We start from the raw sequence: 7,500 nt of genomic DNA on the forward strand, positions 1-7,500 counted from the left end.
GTTTTTATCGGTAACACCTTGCGTACAATTGTTTGCTGTGCAAAATTATAATCAATGAACGGTAATATACTTCTATGCAAAATACAAAAAGCGACAGCTTAAACAGTTTTATGCAACGTGTTACCAATAAAAGACAACCATTTTGAAACTAAGTATATATATGTGTGTGTGTGTGTGTGTGTGTGTGTGTGTGTGTGTGTGTGTGTGTGTGTGTGTGTGTGTGTGTGGTGCAAAAATAATACCGTTTTTTGTATACATATCTGATAAAAAAACGACATTATTTTAGTACCAACGCAATATGTGTGTGTGTGCGTGTGTGAGTGTGCGTATGTCCGTGTATAATAGGTTGGTAAAATGATATTTAACTGCCACAACGACATTGTTTATAAGCACCGCCCCTCCCCCTCCAAAAAAAAAACAATTGAATAGAAAGCACACATAAAGACGCTATATTATGATGCCAAATATGATTTTTAATCAATGTTTTTGCTATAGTTCCAAGATTTCGTATTTAGGTTCAAAATAAAATAAAATCAGAAGTCCGGCAAAACCGTAGAAGAAACTATTCGAAAAAATATTTTGTATATATATATATATATATATATATATATATATATATATATATATATATAATTATTATTATGTGTGTGTGTGTGTGTTGAATATATACAATTATTTTGGATATATGTGTGTATATATATATATATATACACTTGTGCCCGATATTATTCATACCCCTCGGATCTTTGAGATTTCTATAAGAATATTGCTCAAACCAGAAGATAGACAATATTAAAGGGATTTCAAAATATAAATCAAGCATAAGCATTTAATTTAAACTCAACAAATAAATAAATTATGCAAGTTTGAAGCATTATACTAAGAAAAACAATAATGACACTAGTTCAAAATTATTCATACCTCTCTTACTAATAGTCAATAGCATGTCCTTTATTCTTAATAACTGCCTGTAACCGTTTTGGATATTTATCAACAAGGTTTTTACAAGCATCAACACTGATTTTTGACCATTCTTCAATGCAGTAGTTCTCTTAATCCCTCAAATTTCTAGGTTTCCGCTTTTTAACCTCAGTTTTCAATATGTGCCAGAGGTTTTCGATAGGGTTCAGGTCAGGACTCTGGCTAGGCCATTCCAAAACATTAATGTGATTATCCTCAAACCATTTCTTGACTATTTTGGCAGTATGTTTTGGATCATTATCCTGTTGAAGGACCCAGTTTGGTCCTAAATGGAGCTTCTCCGCATCCTGTCTAATGTTTTTCTGGAGTATCTCCAAATATTGCTCCTTCTTCATGGTTCCATCTATCTTGACCAAACTACCTGGACCACTAGCCGAAAAGGAGCCCCAAAACATTAGGCTACCACCACCATGTTTCACCGTGGGTATGGTGTTCTTTGGGTTGTAAGCTTCTCCTTTCTTCCTCCAAACGTAAGAAGCATCCATATGGCCAAACAATTCAATTTTTGTTTCGTCAGTCCACAAAATACTTGAGAAAACGGACTCTGGAGAATTCACATGGGTCCTAGCAAACTTTAGACGTGCTGCAAGGCGTTTTCCGGTGTGCAATGGAGTCCTTCTTGGTCTTCTTCCTTTCAGACCATTTTCATGCAGAGTCCTTTGCAATGTTTGCCTTGATATTTTTATGCCAGAAGACTCCAGATTTTCTAAAATGTCCTTAGTAGTGGTGGTTGGATTTGCATTAACACTTCTTACAATATTCCTGGTGGCTCTAGCAGACAGTTTCCTTTTCCTTCCTCTACCAATCAAGTTGTTTGTTGTGTGGTGGCTCTGGAATTTTTTGATGATGCTCTGTACTGTTGCTGTAGGGACCTCAAATTTCTTGGAAATTGACTTGTAACCTAAACCATCCTTATGTGAATTCACAATTTTAGTCCTAAGATCATTACTAAGCTCTTTTTTCTTCCCCATTCTAATAATTTTTATTCTTTTTTTGGTTTTCAGTTGATATCATTTTAATTTCTGAAAAATGCAAAAAACGAAATGAAATTAATCAAAGGTTGTATAAAAGCATTCAAAATAAGAATCAAACAGGAAACAAACAGTCAGAAACTCGATTAATACTGAAAAAATAAGGGGGTATGATTATTTTTGAACATTGCAGATTTTATAAATAGCTGTATATTTCTTTTATTACAAGTATCCCGAGATTTTAAAATGACGAAAATGATCAGAAGAGGTTTATTAAGAATATGTATCAATATGGACGTAAACAATAAATTCTTACAAAGTTACACCTAATAAACTCAATTTTCAACAGGGGGTATGAATAATATCGGGCACAAGTGTATATATATATATATATATATATATATATATATATATATATATATATATATATATATGTAATTATTTGGGGAATATATATATATATGCATATATATGCATATATATACATACATATATATATATATATATATATATATATATATATACATATAAATTAATCATAAGAAAGCTTACTAAATGCGCTAGTAAACCATATATTTTATATATTAATGTATATATAGTATTTGCTAATTACAAATTTTATTAGGGGTATTTCGATGACGTCATGGATATCTTTGTGCCGTTTGCTAAACCAATTATAGATTGGTCGCTAACATTATTGATTATAGATTGGTCGCTATCATTATTGATTATAGATTGGTCGCTAACATTATTGATTATAGATTGGTCGCTATCATTATCGCACTGTGAATTATGGTTGTTCTTTGGAAATTCACTTGTATTTTGTTATAAAAAAAATATGCATATTCATAAAAAAAAATCTATGAAAATGAATATGTTTAAGCCCTTCTGCATAGACCATTCTATTCTCGCTATCTCCTGACCATTCCATCTTCGCTCCCTCTTGACCATTCCATCTTCGCTCCCTTCAAGAACTTATTATTGCCCATCCCCTTTCTACCATGCTCAATCAAATATATTGTATAAAAAACAAAAAATGAATAAAGCATTTTCCTAACATACATAACTATATTTTTTAATAACAATGCGATATACATATATATATATATATATGTATATATATGTGTGTGTGTGTGTGTGTGTGTGCGTGTGTATGTATATATATATATATATATATATATATATATATATACATTGTAAGGAGTTTCGTCAGGACGCCAAATATATCTTGCGGTCAGAAAATAACTTTAGAATAAAATCTTTTCAGCATAGAGTTGAAAATACCAAGAAAAGAAATATTCAATACGTTTATGGAGCAATTCTGGTTTCTGGTTGGTTGCTAGCATAACGTGGCTCCATTTGATTGGTCAGTTCCTATCTCCAATGTCCATAAGTAGAACCTTCCAACTTTCGGTGATCATACTCTTATATTATATTCAAAATATTGCAACATTTTATATATATATATATATATATATATATATATAAGTTATCATCCAGTTCGTCAGTCTTGACGATGACTATTTGGGGTCCCAGTGCTTTATTCCTCTGTGTTGGCATAGTCTCACTCTATCGCCACAGGACTTCCCACCTTGGCTCCAAACTTACTAGCGCAGTTTAGGTGCAATATCTGTTGCGCATCAAATAGACACCCTCTAAACCTCCAATGCTCATGTCCAATGAGCGAACCCGCGGCGACTGAGGAGGCCGCAGCTTCTGGTCGAAAGTGATCTCAGTGAGGTTAGCAGTCGCCCTATCGTGTCCCCAACTGCACCATTTCTTCTAGATAAAGTAGATAGGTGGAGATAGCTAGAGAGAGAGAGAGAGAGAGAGAAAGAAAGAGAGAGAGCAATGTTTCAGATACAAAGGGGTCATATGTATTATAACTCGACGCGATTGGATTGTGTATCTTTGAACATAACTTGCTCCCTTCTATTCCCCAATGTTAAAGATACGACGAAACGGATGAATTTATGTCCCAACTCTTAAGTAAGACACAAGTTCAAATGTGGGTTTGATGAAAGTGTTTCTGTGAAACGAACTGGGTTCGAACTTGAAACAGCCAGGTGCTTCAGTCCATTTAGCCAACGGCACCTCAAAAACGCATTGTTATTCTTTACTTTTGTTCAGATAAGATTTTTTTTTTCATTTTTCTTACACATAAAAAGCCATGTTTTTGTTTTGTTTTTGTCTTTGATTTTTGTTTTTTGAATTTGTTTATTTTTGTTTTGAGCGGGGTATATATTTTGGTAAGTATTGGTTCATCACTATTTAAAAACAAACGATAAATAAATAAAACTTTAGAACGCCATTAATGGCGTCCTAAAGTTTTATTTATTTATTTATTTTAACACTGTTTCTTTATGTTTGAGGTTCTAATGTGCATCTTACTATTACGATTTCATTGTGAAGAATGCATAATATTATAAACACCTACCAGTGTGTATAAAATTATACACGCCTACGATAATCCAGGTTGGCTCAACATTGATTTCAAACGAAGGCAGATGATTTTTTCGCTGAATGGTGCATTAGTTCAGACAGAGGTGGACAATTACATGAGACCAGCGAGAGGTATTTAAAAAAAAATGGGTTACTGCCTCAGAGTGAGAAGTGGGGGGGGTATAACGTTTGTTCTTTTAAATTAACATCGTACGCCCACGGGGGAAGGTGTATGTCTAAAAACATTGTTTCTTATGGTTAATTTGAAGATATTAGAAATTCAAATAATGTTAAAATTAAATAAGTTTTATATTTATTTTCTTTAGACTTTCGGTGTAATATACCGTTTTCAAATAAGGTTGTTGGTTTTTAGTTCTTTTTTTTCATTTATTATTTAATACTAGCACACACAACGCCGAATCAAACACAAAATCGAGTACACTCAACATCAAGTACACTCAGCATCGTCTTACCATCAACGCGTACTCTGTGAACTTGGAGTATAGGAAATACCCATATGCACAAACCAAAATCACTAAAAAAAAATGCCCTAACTAAGGGTAAGGATAATGAGTAAACGTTCGATAAAATGATGGTTAAAATTATTACGAATTTGCCAGGATTCGAACCTGGAATCTCCTGATCCGTAGTCAAACGCGTTATCCATTGCGCCACAAGTCCTATCCATATGCCGAAAGATGTTACCGCGTCTGCACACAGACATTGCTAAATTCCGGAGACATGGGCAGATAACTTTTTCGACAAGTTGACGAAACGGCCCCAAAACCCTTATTTCGGGCTTTTTGTGTGACACGGCGTTGTTCGTTAAGAACCATATACAGGTAAGAACAATTTAGGGACTCGCACCTTTCAGGGGAGTAAAAAAATTTCAATTCGGTGCATCCGTTCGAAAGATTTATTGGTATATAGGCACACACGTACGCATAAATAAACATTTAGAATTTTATTAATAGTATAGATTATAATTTATTACTGTGATTTATTTTATTTTTTATTTGACTTGTTCAAGATTAGGCAGCGAAAGAAAAAGAGTCGCATTGTAATTTGGCTAAAGAGTTTGCCTTATTTAGGAGAAGCCTTAAAGTTTTCTCTACTATTATATAAAAGGAACTTCGTGGTTGTCTGTGTGCATTCGTTCCCTATGGACTCGAAAACGGAAATGTCTTCGATAAGTATCGATAATCAAAATAATCCGACGAAAAAAGAAACAATTTTGACTAAAGTTAACACCTTACACAGCCTAACATCACAAGTGTATTTGAGAAGTTTTATTACCACACAAGCCGAAAGGCACGACATATAAATTCAACAGTAGTCTATTTGATATGACAGGCTATAATGTATTATGGACGAAGTTACTGCGGGGGGGGGGGAGTCACGTGAAGCTTCCTCCCTCCTGGTGCACTGCGATGGGTCCCCAACTACAGCATGCAATCAATCGATTTGATTGAAAAATGTGCGATTTCACCGATTTCGATGACAATACAACTATTGGAGTGTGAAACATTCGTTGATCATCATTCAATCCGGGGCACCGTCGGGTCTTCCTGCTGTATAAGTTAAATCCCTGCTAGCCATCTATAATCATAAAAAAGGAATCCAGAGATGTAAGTCTGGACACATTTCGAGAAAGGTGGGTTTAACCATATAATCTGATGCTTTCTATTTTTACTAGACATACAAGAGAGTTTATTTTGTTTATTGCTTCTATGATATATTTTATTTATATTATTATCTATTTTACACTTATTATTTTGTTATATACGGACATATATTCTTTCTAGAAATCGCATGGTTTTGTCATTTCTATTTGTCAAGGTTATTTTTTACCCACGATCCGTCAATTGTATTCGTTCGGGCCACTTAGAGGTGGATTCATCAAAACAACTATATTAGTATCTGAACTGAACGGATTAAGCATGACAGTTTATGGCGTCATTCAAGCACCTTTCCTTTAATTTATTAAATTTGAAACAAATTATTTTACATTATTATTCATCGGACTAGTGTTTTCATCTTGAGTGTGATTTTCACAATGTTTCGGTCGATGTAACCTCCGACCTTTTTCAGGTTTATCTTGTCGAACTCGGGAATGTTTCTGTCAAACTCGGGAATTTGGACAGAATTTCGAGCGGAACCCTTTATTTACGTCACGGGGGTAGTTTGCTCTTGTTCTGTCAGCCATGATTGGATAGAGGTCCTAAGTAATTGGCAAATGTATTTTTTTTTTGTCGCCCACACTGAGGTTTGAACATTCAACCTTCAGGATATAATTTTACAATTGACTTTTTCCCAGTACTCTAACCTCTGCGCCACGCGTCCTTGCAAAAAACCAATCCTGATCTCAAAAATTCAGAAACGTCAAATTATTTTACATCTTACAATAAATAGTTTTTTCATTAAAAAAAAACTTTTATTTATTAGAAAAATGTTTCATTTATTACAAAGAATAAATTAATTTCTTGCAGAAAAAATTAATTATTACAAAAATAAATTCTCTTTGACAAAATTAATTTAATCAAAATACACAATTGCTACTTTCTTTATTTATTTGAATTCTTTTAAAAGCTTCGCCACTTACTTGAAAACAAGATTCGGTCAGTTACGACGCTTTCGAAACAGTTTTTTTTTTTTTTAACAATCAGAGACATGTCAGCTTTAACCGTTATCTGATCGACTCATCTCTTTGCCGATTTTCCTCATGGTCTTTCTAGAATGAAATTTTTATATAATTTTATTGCATAGCTGGAGTCTGGTAGCCGGGAAACTGATCCAAACCATGTTGATCTGTTTTTTCTTCGAATGACATTGTTGATAGATTTGTTAATATTTTACATAATATGCCAGCTGAAATTAAAAAGACCGCTCGACGAATGGAAAAGATATCAAGAAAAAAAAATCGGAAAAAAGAATAACTATGTCGTGTTCAATCAGGTATGCTTGAATAATGACTTGCTGCCAATATATATATATATATACTAGCATTTCAGCCCGGCTTTGCCCGGGTGTTTTGAGGTGTACGCTTAGCAAAACAAAAAAAAAGTCAATTTTTTTTTAATTTGACCCCTATTATGACCCCTTAAAA

At 33.6% G+C, this 7,500-nt stretch overlaps 1 non-coding gene across 1 annotated transcript; it reads right to left on the minus strand.

The window, feature by feature from the left end:
* Positions 1-5,002: 5,002 nt before the first annotated feature.
* Trnar-acg (transfer RNA arginine (anticodon ACG)) lies at positions 5,003-5,075 on the minus strand. Its single transcript has one exon. It is a non-coding gene; the product is annotated as a tRNA-Arg (tRNA).
* Positions 5,076-7,500: the final 2,425 nt, after the last annotated feature.

The sequence above is a fragment of the Euprymna scolopes genome, chromosome 40, assembly GCF_053919585.1.
Source record: "Euprymna scolopes isolate OS-2025 chromosome 40, ASM5391958v1, whole genome shotgun sequence".
In the NCBI taxonomy this organism is placed as follows: Eukaryota; Metazoa; Mollusca; class Cephalopoda; order Sepiida; family Sepiolidae; genus Euprymna; species Euprymna scolopes.